This window comes from Oncorhynchus tshawytscha, unplaced genomic scaffold, assembly GCF_018296145.1.
Source record: "Oncorhynchus tshawytscha isolate Ot180627B unplaced genomic scaffold, Otsh_v2.0 Un_contig_3078_pilon_pilon, whole genome shotgun sequence".
In the NCBI taxonomy this organism is placed as follows: domain Eukaryota; kingdom Metazoa; phylum Chordata; class Actinopteri; order Salmoniformes; family Salmonidae; genus Oncorhynchus; species Oncorhynchus tshawytscha.
The window spans coordinates 30,001-45,000 of NW_024608940.1; the positions used below are offsets into that span (position 1 = coordinate 30,001).

At 44.5% G+C, this 15,000-nt stretch overlaps 1 pseudogene; it reads left to right on the plus strand.

Annotated features, from left to right (window-relative positions):
* The window catches only part of LOC121844011, a 50,188-nt pseudogene that overhangs the window by 22,331 nt on the left and 12,857 nt on the right, over positions 1–15,000 (plus strand).

Here is a 15,000-nt window from a genome sequence, read left to right on the forward strand (position 1 = left end):
TCTCTCTCTCTCACTCTCTCACTCTCTCTGTCTCTCTCTCTCTCTGTCTCTCACGCTCTCTGTGTGTGTGTGTACCCCATACCCACTCCTGTCTCTGTTCTGTCCTGTTCTCCCCCTCAGACAGGCCTGCGTCGTGTCACGAGCGCATGTTTGTGTTTGAGTCGTGTCGCGACGCCAAGCGACTTCGACCCCGTAACCATGACAACGTGCCGGCGACCTCAGGCAGGGTCAGAGGTAACCCCATGACCTGGTCATGACGTCACAATCAGGCCTTCCTCTGATTGGCTCAGGGCTAACATGACGTCGCAATCAGGCCGTCTGATTGTCGTGTTTTCGTGTCTAACATGTGACCATCAGGCCCCTCTCTGATTGGTTGGTTCGGGTTCTAACATGTGACCATCAGGCCCCTCTCTGATTGGTTGGTTCGGGTTCTAACATGTGACCATCAGCCCCCTCTCTGATTGGTTGGTTCGGGTTCTAACATGTGACCAGAAGAGGGGAATGGATGAGGGTGTGGGATGGTGTCACATCCATTCTCTTCCCCGGGAATGTGCGGTTCCCTGTCAGAACAACCTCCCTCTGTCTGGTGTGTCGTCGTCATTAACTCTCCAACCGCTCCTCTCCGTTGGCTCTAACCGCAGGTCTAGGATCAGGGACTGTATCAGAGAGTCCCCAGAGTAGGAGGGATTATTTAGGATCTCGGATCAGCTTCCCCTCTCACTACATTTAGTCTAACATGTGACCATCAGGCTCCTCTCTGATTGGTTGGTTCCCCTCACTACATTTAATTATGATCGTATTTCAACACTGCTACTCTGAATCAGACCAGCCTGTCCAGACCAACGTTAATCTCTCTGAATCAGACCAGCCTGTCCAGACCAACGTTAATCTCTCTGAATCAGACCAGCCTGTCCAGACCAACGTTAACCTCTCTGAATCAGACCAGCCTGTCCAGACCAACGTTAACCTCTCTGAATCAGACCAGCCTGTCCAGACCAACGTTAACCTCTCTGAATCAGACCAGCCTGTCCAGACCAACGTTAACCTCTCTGAATCAGACCAGCCTGTCCAGACCAACGTTAACCTCTCTGAATCAGACCAGCCTGTCCAGACCAACGTTAACCTCTCTGAATCAGACCAGCCTGTCCAGACCAACGTTAACCTCTCTGAATCAGACCAGCCTGTCCAGACCAACGTTAATCTCTCTGAATCAGACCAGCCTGTCCAGACCAACGTTAACCTCTCTGAATCAGACCAGCCTGTCCAGACCAACGTTAACCTCTCTGAATCAGACCAGCCTGTCCAGACCAACGTTAACCTCTCTGAATCAGACCAGCCTGTCCAGACCAACGTTAACCTCTCTGAATCAGACCAGCCTGTCCAGACCAACGTTAACCTCTCTGAATCAGACCAGCCTGTCCAGACCAACATTAACCTCTCTGAATCAGACCAGCCTGTCCAGACCAACGTTAACCTCTCTGAATACCATACCTGATCCTAGACTAACACTGCTACTCTGAATCAGACCAGTAGAATAATAGTGAAGACATCAGTACTATGAAATAACACATATGGAATCCTGTAATAACCCAAAAAAAAGTGAAGCAAATATCTACAGTGAGGAGAACAAGTATTTGATACACTGGCGATTTGCAGGTTTTCCTACTTACAAAGCATGTAGAGGTCTGTCATTATTATCATAGGTACACTTCAACTGTGAGAGACGGAATCTAAAACAAAAATCCATAGAATCATATTGTATGATTTTTAAGTAATTAATTTGCATTTTATTGCATGACATAAGTATATGATCACCTACCAACCAGTAAGAATTTCAGCTCTCACAGACCTGTTAGTTTTTCTTTAAGAAGCCCTCCTGTTCTCCACTCATTACCTGTATTAACTGCACCTGTTTGAACTCGTTACCTGTATAAAAGACACCTGTCCACACAGTCAATCAACAGACCCCAACCTCTCCACAATGGCCAAGACCAGAGAGCTGTGTAAGGACATCAGGGATAAATTGTAGACCTGCACAAGGCTGGGATGGGCTACAGGACAACAGGCAAGCAGCTTGGTGAGAAGGCAACAACTGTTGGCGCAATTATTAGAAAATGGAAGAAGTTCAAGATGACGGTCAATCACCCTCGGTCCGGGGCTCCATGCAAGATCTCACCTCGTGGGGCATCAATGATCACGAGGAAAGTGAGGGATCAGCCCAGAACTACACAGCAGGACCTGGTCAATGACCTGAAGAGAGCTGAGACCACAGTCTCAAAGAAAACCATTTGTAACACACTACGCCATCATGGATTAAAATCCTGCAGCGCACGCAAGGTCCTCTGCTCAAGCCAGCGCATGTCCAGGCCCTTCTGAAGTTTGCCAATGACCATCTGGATGATCCAGAGGAGGAATGGGAGAAGGTCATGTGGTCTGATGAGACAAAAATAGAGCTTTTGGTATAAACTCCATTCGCCGTGTTTGGAGGAAGAAGAAGGATGAGTACAACCCCAAGAACACCATCCCAACCGTGAAGCATGGACATGAACATTATTCTTTGGGGATGCTTTTCTGCAGGGGGACAGGACGACTGCACCGTATTGAGGGGAGGATAGATGGGGCCGAGATCGCGAGATCTTGGCCAACAACCTCCTTCCCTCAGTAAGAGCATTGAAGATGGGTTGTGGCTGGGTCTTCCAGCATGACAAAGACCCGAAACACACAGCCAGGGCAACTAAGGAGTGGCTCCGTAAGAAGCATCTCAAGGTCCTCGAGTGGCCTAGCCAGTCTCCAGACCTGAACCCAATAGAACATCTTTGGAGGGAGCTGAAAGTCCGTATTGCCCAGCGACAGCCCCGAAACCTGAAGGATCTGGAGAAGGTCTGTATGGAGGAGTGGACCAAAATCCCTGCTGCAGTGTGTGCAAACCTGGTCAAGAACTACAGGAAACGTATGATCTCTGTAATTGCAAACAAAGGTTTTTATACCAAATATTAAGTTCTGCTTTTCTGATGTATCAAATACTTATGTCATGCAATAACATGCAAATTAATTACTTAAAAATCATACAATGTGATTTTCTGGATTTTTGTTTTAGATTCCGTCTCTCACAGTTGAAGTGTACTTATGATAAAAAATTACAGACCTCTACATGCTTTGTAAGTAGGAAAACCTGCAAAATCGTATATATGTATATATGCAAATAAATGTATATTTTTTATATGGGGATCTCTGTCAGTCTCCTAGGGATATCTGTTAGTTTCCTAGGGATTTCTGTCAGTCTCCTAGGGATACCTGTTATTCTCCTAGGGATATCTGTTAGTCTCCTAGGGATATCTGTTAGTTTCCTAGGGATTTCTGTCAGTTTCCTAGGGATATCTGTTATTCTCCTAGGGATATCTGTTATTCTCCTAGGGATATCTGTTAGTCTCCTAGGGATATCTGTCAGTCTCCTAGGGATTTCTGTTAGTCTCCTAGGGATACCTGTTATTCTCCTAGGGATATATGTTATTCTCCTAGGGATATCTGTTAGTCTCCTAGGGATATCTGTTATTCTCCTAGGGATACCTGTTAGTCTCCTAGGGAAATCTGTCTGTCTCCTAGGGATATCTGTCAGTCTCCTAGGGATATCTGTCAGTCTCCTAGGGATATCTGTCAGTCTCCTAGGGATATCTGTCAGTCTCCTAGGGATATCTGTCAGTCTCCTAGGGATATCTGTCAGTCTCCTAGGGATATCTGTCAGTCTCCTAGGGATATCTGTCAGTCTCCTAGGGATATCTGTTAGTCTCCTAGGGATATCTGTTATTCTCCTAGGGATACCTGTTAGTCTCCTAGGGATATCTGTTAGTCTCCTAGGGATATCAGGTTATTCACAACACACTAGGGATACCTGTTAGTCTCATAGGGATACCTGTTAGTCTACCAGGGACAACTGTATCAGGATTGGCCAGTTACCACAACACTTGAGTATCAGGCCCCTCTCACCGTAATACCACAACACACTGTAGTTTCAGGACAGCACCGTAATACCACAACACACTGTAGTATCAGGATAGCACCGTAATACCACAACACACACACACACACACACACTGTAGTATCAGGATAGCACCGTAATACCACAACACACTGTAGTATCAGGATAGCACCGTAATACCACAACACACTGTAGTATCAGGATAGCACCGTAATACCACAACACACACACACACACACACAGTGTAGTATCTGGACAGCACTGTAATACCACAACACACTGTAGTATCAGGATAGCACCGTAATACCACACACTGTAGTATCAGGATAGCACCGTAATACACACACACTGTAGTATCAGGATAGCACCGTAATACCACACACTGTAGTATCAGGATAGCACCGTAATACCACACACACTGTAGTATCAGGATAGCACCGTAATACCACACACTGTAGTATCAGGATAGCACCGTAATACCACACACTGTAGTATCAGGATAGCACCGTAATACCACACACTGTATCAGGATAGTATCAGGATAGCACCGTAATACCACACACTGTAGTATCAGGATAGCACCGTAATACCACTTACACACACTGTAGTATCAGGATAGCACCGTAATACCACACACTGTAGTATCAGGATAGCACTGTAATACCACACACTGTAGTATCAGGATAGCTGTAGTACCGTAATACCACACACTGTAGTATCAGGATAGCACCGTAATACCACACACTGTAGTATCAGGATAGCACCGTAATACCACACACTGTAGTATCAGGATAGCAGCACACTGTAGTATCAGGATACCACCACACACTGTAGTATCAGGGATAGCACACTGTAGTATCAATACCACACACTGTAGTATCAGGATAGCACCGTAATACCACACACTGTAGTATCAGGATAGCACCGTAATACCACACACTGTAGTATCAGGATAGCACCGTAATACCACAACACACACACACACACACACACTGTAGTATCAGGATAGCACCGTAATACCACAACACACTGTAGTATCAGGATAGCACCGTAATACCACACACTGTAGTATCAGGATAGCACCGTAATACCACACACTGTAGTATCAGGATAGCACCGTAATACCACACACACTGTAGTATCAGGATAGCACCGTAATACCACACACTGTAGTATCAGGATAGCACCGTAATACCACACACACTGTAGTATCAGGATAGCACCGTAATACCACACACTGTAGTATCAGGATAGCACCGTAATACCACACACTGTAGTATCAGGATAGCACCGTATCAATACCACACACTGTAGTATCAGGATAGCACACACACTGTAGTATCAGGATAGCACCGTAATACCACACACTGTAGTATCAGGATAGCACCGTAATACCACACACTGTAGTATCAGGATAGCACCGTAATACCACACACTGTAGTATCAGGATAGCACCGTAATACCACACACTGTAGTATCAGGATAGCACCGTAATACCACACACTGTAGTATCAGGATAGCACCGTAATACACTGTAGTATCACACTGTAGTATCAGGATAGCACCGTAATACCACACACTGTAGTATCAGGATAGCACCGTAATACCACACACTGTAGTATCAGGATAGCACCGTAATACCACACACTGTAGTATCAGGATAGCACCGTAATACCACACACACTGTAATACCACACACTGTAGTATCAGGATAGCACCGTAATACCACACACTGTAGTATCAGGATAGCACCGTAATACCACACACTGTAGTATCAGGATAGCACCGTAATACCACACACTGTAGTATCAGGATAGCACCGTAATACCACACACTGTAGTATCAGGATAGCACCGTAATACCACACACTGTAGTATCAGGATAGCACCGTAATACCCACACACTGTAGTATCAGGATAGCACCGTAATACCACACACTGTAGTATCAGGATAGCACCGTAATACCACACACTGTAGTATCAGGATAGCACCGTAATACCACACACTGTAGTATCAGGATAGCACCGTAATACCACACACTGTAGTATCAGGATAGCACCGTAATACCACACACACACTGTAGTATCAGGATAGCACCGTAATACCACACACTGTAGTATCAGGATAGCACACACTGTAGTATCAGGATAGCACCGTAATACCACACACTGTAGTATCAGGATAGCACCGTAATACCACACACACTGTAGTATCAGGATAGCACCGTAATACCACACACTGTAGTATCAGGATAGCACCGTAATACCACACACTGTAGTATCAGGATAGCACCGTAATACACACTGTAGTATCAGGATAGCACATACACACACACTGTAGTATCAGGATAGCACCGTAATACCACACACTGTAGTATCAGGATAGCACCGTAATACCACACACTGTAGTATCAGGATAGCACCGTAATACCACACACACTGTAGTATCAGGATAGCACCGTAATACCACACACACTGTAGTATCAGGATAGCACCGTAATACCACACACTGTAGTATCAGGATAGCACACTGTAATATCAGGATAGCCGTAATACACACTGTAGTATCAGGATAGCACCGTAATACCACACACTGTAGTATCAGGATAGCACCGTATAATACCACACACACTGTAGTATCAGGATAGCACCGTAATACCACACACTGTAGTATCAGGATAGCACCGTAATACCACACACTGTAGTATCAGGATAGCACCGTAATACACACACTGTAGTATCAGGATAGCATAAGCACACTGTAGTATCAGGATAGCACCGTAATCCACACACACTGTAGTATCAGGATAGCACACTGTAGTATCAGGATAGCACGTAATACCACACACTGTAGTATCAGGATAGCACCGTAATACCACACACTGTAGTATCAGGATAGCACCGTAATACCACACACTGTAGTATCAGGATAGCACCGTAATACCACACACTGTAGTATCAGGATAGCACCGTAATACCACACACTGTAGTATCAGGATAGCACCGTAATACCACACACTGTAGTATCTGTAGTATCAGGATAGCACCGTAATACCACACACTGTAGTATCAGGATAGCACCGTAATACCACACACTGTAGTATCAGGATAGTAATACCACACACTGTAGTATCAGGATACGTAATACCACACACTGTAGTATCAGGATAGCACCGTAATACCACACACTGTAGTATCAGGATAGCACCGTAATACCACACACTGTAGTATCAGGATAGCACCGTAATACCACACACTGTAGTATCAGGATAGCACCGTAATACACACACACTGTAGTATCAGGATAGCACCGTAATACCACACACTGTAGTATCAGGATAGCACCGTAATACCACACACTGTAGTATCAGGATAGCACCGTAATACACACACACTGTAGTATCAGGATAGCACCGTAATACCACACACACTGTAGTATCAGGATAGCACCGTAATACCACACACTGTAGTATCAGGATAGCACCGTAATACCACACACTGTAGTATCAGGATAGCACCGTAATACCACACACTGTAGTATCAGGATAGCACCGTAATACCACACACTGTAGTATCAGGATAGCACCGTAATACCACACACTGTAGTATCAGGATAGCACCGTAATAGCACCGTAATACCACACACACTGTAGTATCAGGATAGCACCGTAATACCACACACTGTAGTATCAGGATAGCACGTAATACCACACACTGTAGTATCAGGATAGCACCGTAATACCACACACTGTAGTATCAGGATAGCACCGTAATACCACACACTGTAGTATCAGGATAGCACCGTAATACCACCGTAATACACACACTGTAGTATCAGGATAGCACACTGTAGTATCAGGATAGCACCGTAATACCACACACTGTAGTATCAGGATAGCACCGTAATACCACACACTGTAGTATCAGGATAGCACCGTAATACCACACACTGTAGTATCAGGATAGCACCGTAATACCACACACTGTAGTATCAGGATAGCACCGTAATACCACACACACTGTAGTATCAGGATAGCACCGTAATACCACACACACTGTAGTATCAATACCACACACTGTAGTATCAGGATAGCACCGTAATACCACACACTGTAGTATCAGGATAGCACCGTAATACCACACACTGTAGTATCAGGATAGTAATACCACACACTGTAGTATCAGGATAGCACCGTAATACCACACACTGTAGTATCAGGATAGCACCGTAATACTGTAGTATCACACACTGTAGTATCAGGATAGCACCGTAATACCACACACTGTAGTATCAGGATAGCACCGTAATACCACACACACTGTAGTATCAGGATAGCACCGTAATACACACACACTGTAGTATCAGGATAGCACCGTAATACCACACACTGTAGTATCAGGATAGCACCGTAATACCACACACTGTAGTATCAGGATAGCACCGTAATACCACACACTGTAGTATCAGGATAGCAGTAATACCACACACTGTAGTATCAGGATAGCACCGTAATAGCACCGTAATACACACACACTGTAGTATCAGGATAGCACCGTAATACCACCACACACTGTAGTATCAGGATAGCACCGTAATACCACACACTGTAGTATCAGGATAGCACCGTAATACCACACACTGTAGTATCAGGATAGCACCGTAATACACACACACTGTAGTATCAGGATAGCACCGTAATACCACACACACTGTATATCCACACACACTGTAGTATCAGGATAGCACCGTAATACCACACACTGTAGTATCAGGATAGCACCGTAATACCACAACACACTGTAGTATCAGGATAGCACCGTAATACCACACACTGTAGTATCAGGATAGCACCGTAATACCACACACTGTAGTATCAGGATAGCACCGTAATACCACACACTGTAGTATCAGGATAGCACCGTAATACCACACACACTGTAGTATCAGGATAGCACCGTAATACCACCGTAATAACACACTGTAGTATCAGGATAGCACCGTAATACCACACACACTGTAGTATCAGGATAGCACCGTAATACCACACACTGTAGTATCAGGATAGCACCGTAATACCACACACTGTAGTATCAGGATAGCACCGTAATACCACACACACTGTAGTATCAGGATAGCACCGTAATACCACACACTGTAGTATCAGGATAGCACCGTAATACCACACACTGTAGTATCAGGATAGCACCGTAATACCAATACACTGTAGTATCAGGATACACTGTAGTATCAGGATAGCACCGTAATACCACACACTGTAGTATCAGGATAGCACCGTAATACCACACACTGTAGTATCAGGATAGCACCGTAATACCACACACACTGTAGTATCAGGATAGCACCGTAATACCACACACTGTAGTATCAGGATAGCACCGTAATACCACACACTGTAGTATCAGGATAGCACCGTAATACCACACACACTGTAGTATCAGGATAGCACCGTAATACACACACACTGTAGTATCAGGATAGCACCGTAATACCACACACTGTAGTATCAGGATAGCACCGTAATACCACACACACTGTAGTATCAGGATAGCACCGTAATACCACACACTGTAGTATCAGGATAGCACCGTAATACCACACACTGTAGTATCAGGATAGCACCGTAATACCACACACACTGTAGTATCAGGATAGCACCGTAATACCACACACTGTAGTATCAGGATAGCACCGTAATACCACACACACTGTAGTATCAGGATAGCACCGTAATACCACACACTGTAGTATCAGGATAGCACCGTAATACCACACACACTGTAGTATCAGGATAGCACCGTAATACCACACACTGTAGTATCAGGATAGCACCGTAATACCACACACTGTAGTATCAGGATAGCACCGTAATACCACACACACTGTAGTATCAGGATAGCACCGTAATACCACCACACACTGTAGTATCAGGATAGCACCGTAATACCACACACTGTAGTATCAGGATAGCACCGTAATACCACACACTGTATCAGTATCAGGATAGCACCGTAATACACACACTGTAGTATCAGGATAGCACCGTAATACCACACACTGTAGTATCAGGATAGCACCGTAATACCACACACTGTAGTATCAGGATAGCACCGTAATACCACACACTGTAGTATCAGGATAGCACCGTAATACCACACACTGTAGTATCAGGATAGCACCGTAATACCACACACTGTAGTATCAGGATAGCACCGTAATACCACACACTGTAGTATCAGGATAGCACCGTAATACCACACACTGTAGTATCAGGATAGCACCGTAATACCACACACTGTAGTATCAGGATAGCACCGTAATACCACACACTGTAGTATCAGGATAGCACCGTAATACCACACACTGTAGTATCAGGATAGCACCGTAATACCACACACTGTAGTATCAGGATAGCACCGTAATACCACACACTGTAGTATCAGGATAGCACCGTAATACCACACACTGTAGTATCAGGATAGCACCGTAATACCACACACTGTAGTATCAGGATAGCACCGTAATACACACACACTGTAGTATCAGGATAGCACCGTAATACACACACTGTAGTATCAGGATAGCACCGTAATACCACACACTGTAGTATCAGGATAGCACCGTAATACCACACACTGTAGTATCAGGATAGCACCGTATCAATACCACACACACTGTAGTATCAGGGTAATACCACACACTGTAGTATCAGGACTGTAATACCACACACTGTAGTATCAGGATAGCACCGTAATACCACACACACTGTAGTATCAGGATAGCACCGTAATACCACAACACACTGTAGTATCAGGATAGCACCGTAATACCACACACTGTAGTATCAGGATACACTGTAGTATCAGGATAGCACCGTAATACCACACACTGTAGTATCAGGATAGCACCGTAATACCACACACTGTAGTATCAGGATAGCACCGTAATACCACACACTGTAGTATCAGGATAGCACCGTAATACCACACACTGTAGTATCAGGATAGCACCGTAATACCACACACTGTAGTATCAGGATAGCACCGCACCGTAATACCACACACTGTAGTATCAGGATAGCACGTAATACCACACACTGTAGTATCAGGATAGCACCGTAATACCACACACTGTAGTATCAGGATAGCACCGTAATACCACACACTGTAGTATCAGGATAGCACCGTAATACCACACACTGTAGTATCAGGATAGCACCGTAATACCACACACTGTAGTATCAGGATAGCACCGTAATACCACACACTGTAGTATCAGGATAGCACCGTAATACCACACACTGTAGTATCAGGATAGCACCGTAATACCACACAGTATCAGGATAGCCGTACCACACCACACACTGTAGTATCAGGATAGCACCGTAATACCACACACTGTAGTATCAGGATACTGTAGTATCAGGATAGCATACCACACACACTGTAGTATCAGGATAGCACCGTAATACCACACACTGTAGTATCAGGATAGCACCGTAATACACACACACTGTAGTATCAGGATAGCACCGTAATACCACACACTGTAGTATCAGGATAGCACCGTAATACCACACACTGTAGTATCACACACTGTAGTATCAGGATAGCACCGTAATACCACACACTGTAGTATCAGGATAGCACCGTAATACCACACACACTGTAGTATCAGGATAGCACCGTAATACCACACACTGTAGTATCAGGATAGCACCGTAATACCACACACACTGTAGTATCAGGATAGCACCGTAATACCACACACTGTAGTATCAGGATAGCACCGTAATACCACACACTGTAGTATCAGGATAGCACCGTAATACCACACACTGTAGTATCAGGATAGCACCGTAATACCACACACTGTAGTATCAGGATAGCACCGTAATACCACACACACTGTAGTATCAGGATAGCACCGTAATACCACACACACTGTAGTATCAGGATAGCACCGTAATACCACACACTGTAGTATCAGGATAGCACCGTAATACCACACACTGTAGTATCAGGATAGCACCGTAATACCACACACTGTAGTATCAGGTAATACCACACATAGTATCAGGATAGCACCGTAATACCACACACTGTAGTATCAGGATAGCACCGTAATACCACACACTGTAGTATCAGGATAGCACCGTAATACCACACACTGTAGTATCAGGATAGCACCGTAATACACACACACTGTAGTATCAGGATAGCACCGTAATACCACACACTGTAGTATCAGGATAGCACCGTAATACCACACACTGTAGTATCAGGATAGCACCGTAATACCACACACTGTAGTATCAGGATAGCACCGTAATACACACACACTGTAGTATCAGGATAGCACCGTAATACCACACACTGTAGTATCAGGATAGCACCGTAATACCACACACTGTAGTATCAGGATAGCACCGTAATACCACACACTGTAGTATCAGGATAGCACCGTAATACCACACACACTGTAGTATCAGGATAGCACCGTAATACCACACACTGTAGTATCAGGATAGCACCGTAATACCACACACTGTAGTATCAGGAGGATAGCACACTGTAGTATCAATACCACACACTGTAGTATCAGGATAGCACCGTAATACCACACACTGTAGTATCAGGATAGCACCGTAATACCACACACACTGTAGTATCAGGATAGCACCGTAATACCACACACTGTAGTATCAGGATAGCACGTAATACCACACACTGTAGTATCAGGATAGCACCGTAATACACACACACTGTAGTATCAGGATAGCACCGTAATACCACACACTGTAGTATCAGGATAGCACTGTAGTATCAGGATAGCACACACACTGTAGTATCAGGATAGCACCGTAATACCACACACACTGTAGTATCAGGATAGCACCGTAATACCACACACACTGTAGTATCAGGATAGCACACTGTAGTATCAGGATAGCACCGTAATACACACACACTGTAGTATCAGGATAGCACCGTAATACCACACACTGTAGTATCAGGATAGCACCGTAATACCACACACACTGTAGTATCAGGATAGCACCGTAATACCACACACTGTAGTATCAGGATAGCACCGTAATACCACACACACTGTAGTATCAGGATAGCACCGTAATACCACACACTGTAGTATCAGGATAGCACCGTAATACCACACACTGTAGTATCAGGATAGCACCGTAATACCACACACTGTAGTATCAGGATAGCACCGTAATACACACACACTGTAGTATCAGGATAGCACCGTAATACCACACACTGTAGTATCAGGATGCAGTATCACTGGTATCAGGATAGCACCGTAATACCACACACTGTAGTATCAGGATAGCACCGTAATACCACACACTGTAGTATCAGGATAGCACCGTAATACCACACACTGTAGTATCAGGATAGCACACTGTAGTATCAGGATACCACACACACTGTAGTATCAGGATAGCACCGTAATACCACACACTGTAGTATCAGGATAGCACACTGTAGTAATACCACCACACACTGTAGTATCAGGATAGCACACTGTAGTATCAGGATAGCACCGTAATACCACACACTGTAGTATCAGGATAGCACCGTAATACCACACACTGTAGTATCAGGATAGCACCGTAATACCACACACTGTAGTATCAGGATAGCACCGTAATACTGTAGTATCAGGATAGCACACACACACTGTAGTATCAGGATAGCAGTAATACCACACACTGTAGTATCAGGATAGCACCACACACTGTAGTATCAGGATAGCACCGTAATACCACACACTGTAGTATCAGGATAGCACACTGTAGTATCAGGATAATACACACACACTGTAGTATCAGGATAGCACCGTAATACCACACACTGTAGTATCAGGATATACCACACACAGCCGTAATACCACACACTGTAGTATCAGGATAGCACCGTAATACCACACACTGTAGTATCAGGATAGCACCGTAATACCACACACTGTAGTATCAGGATAGCACCGTAATACCACACACTGTAGTATCAGGATAGCACCGTAATACCACACACTGTAGTATCAGGATAGCACCGTAATACCACACACACTGTAGTATCAGGATAGCACCGTAATACCACACACTGTAGTATCAGGATAGCACCGTAATACCACACACACTGTAGTATCAGGATAGCACCGTAATACCACACACACTGTAGTATCAGGATAGCACCGTAATACCACACACTGTAGTATCAGGATAGCACCGTAATACCACACACTGTAGTATCAGGATAGCACCGTAATACCACACACTGTAGCAGTATCAGGATAGCACCGTATACCACACACTGTAGTATCAGGATAGCACACTGTAGTATCAGGATAGCACCGTAATACCACACACTGTAGTATCAGGATAGCACCGTAATACCACACACTGTAGTATCAGGATAGCACCGTAATACCACACACTGTAGTATCAGGATAGCACCGTAATACCACACACTGTAGTATCAGGATAGCACCGTAATACCACACACTGTAGTATCAGGATAGCACCGTAATACCACACACACTGTAGTATCAGGATAGCACCGTAATACCCACACACTGTAGTATCAGGATAGCACACACTGTAGTATCAGGATAGCACCGTAATACCACACACTGTAGTATCAGGATAGCACTGTAATACACACACACTGTAGTATCAGGATAGCACCGTAATACCAGGATAGCACACACTGTAGTATCAGGATAGCACCGTAATACACACACACTGTAGTATCAGGATAGCACCGTAATACCACACACTGTAGTATCAGGATAGCACCGTAATACCACACACTGTAGTATCAGGATAGCACCGTAATACCACACACACTGTAGTATCAGGATAGCACCGTAATACCACACACTGTAGTATCAGGATAGCACCGTAATACCACACACTGTAGTATCAGGATAGCACCGTAATACCACACACTGTAGTATCAGGATAGCACCGTAATACCACA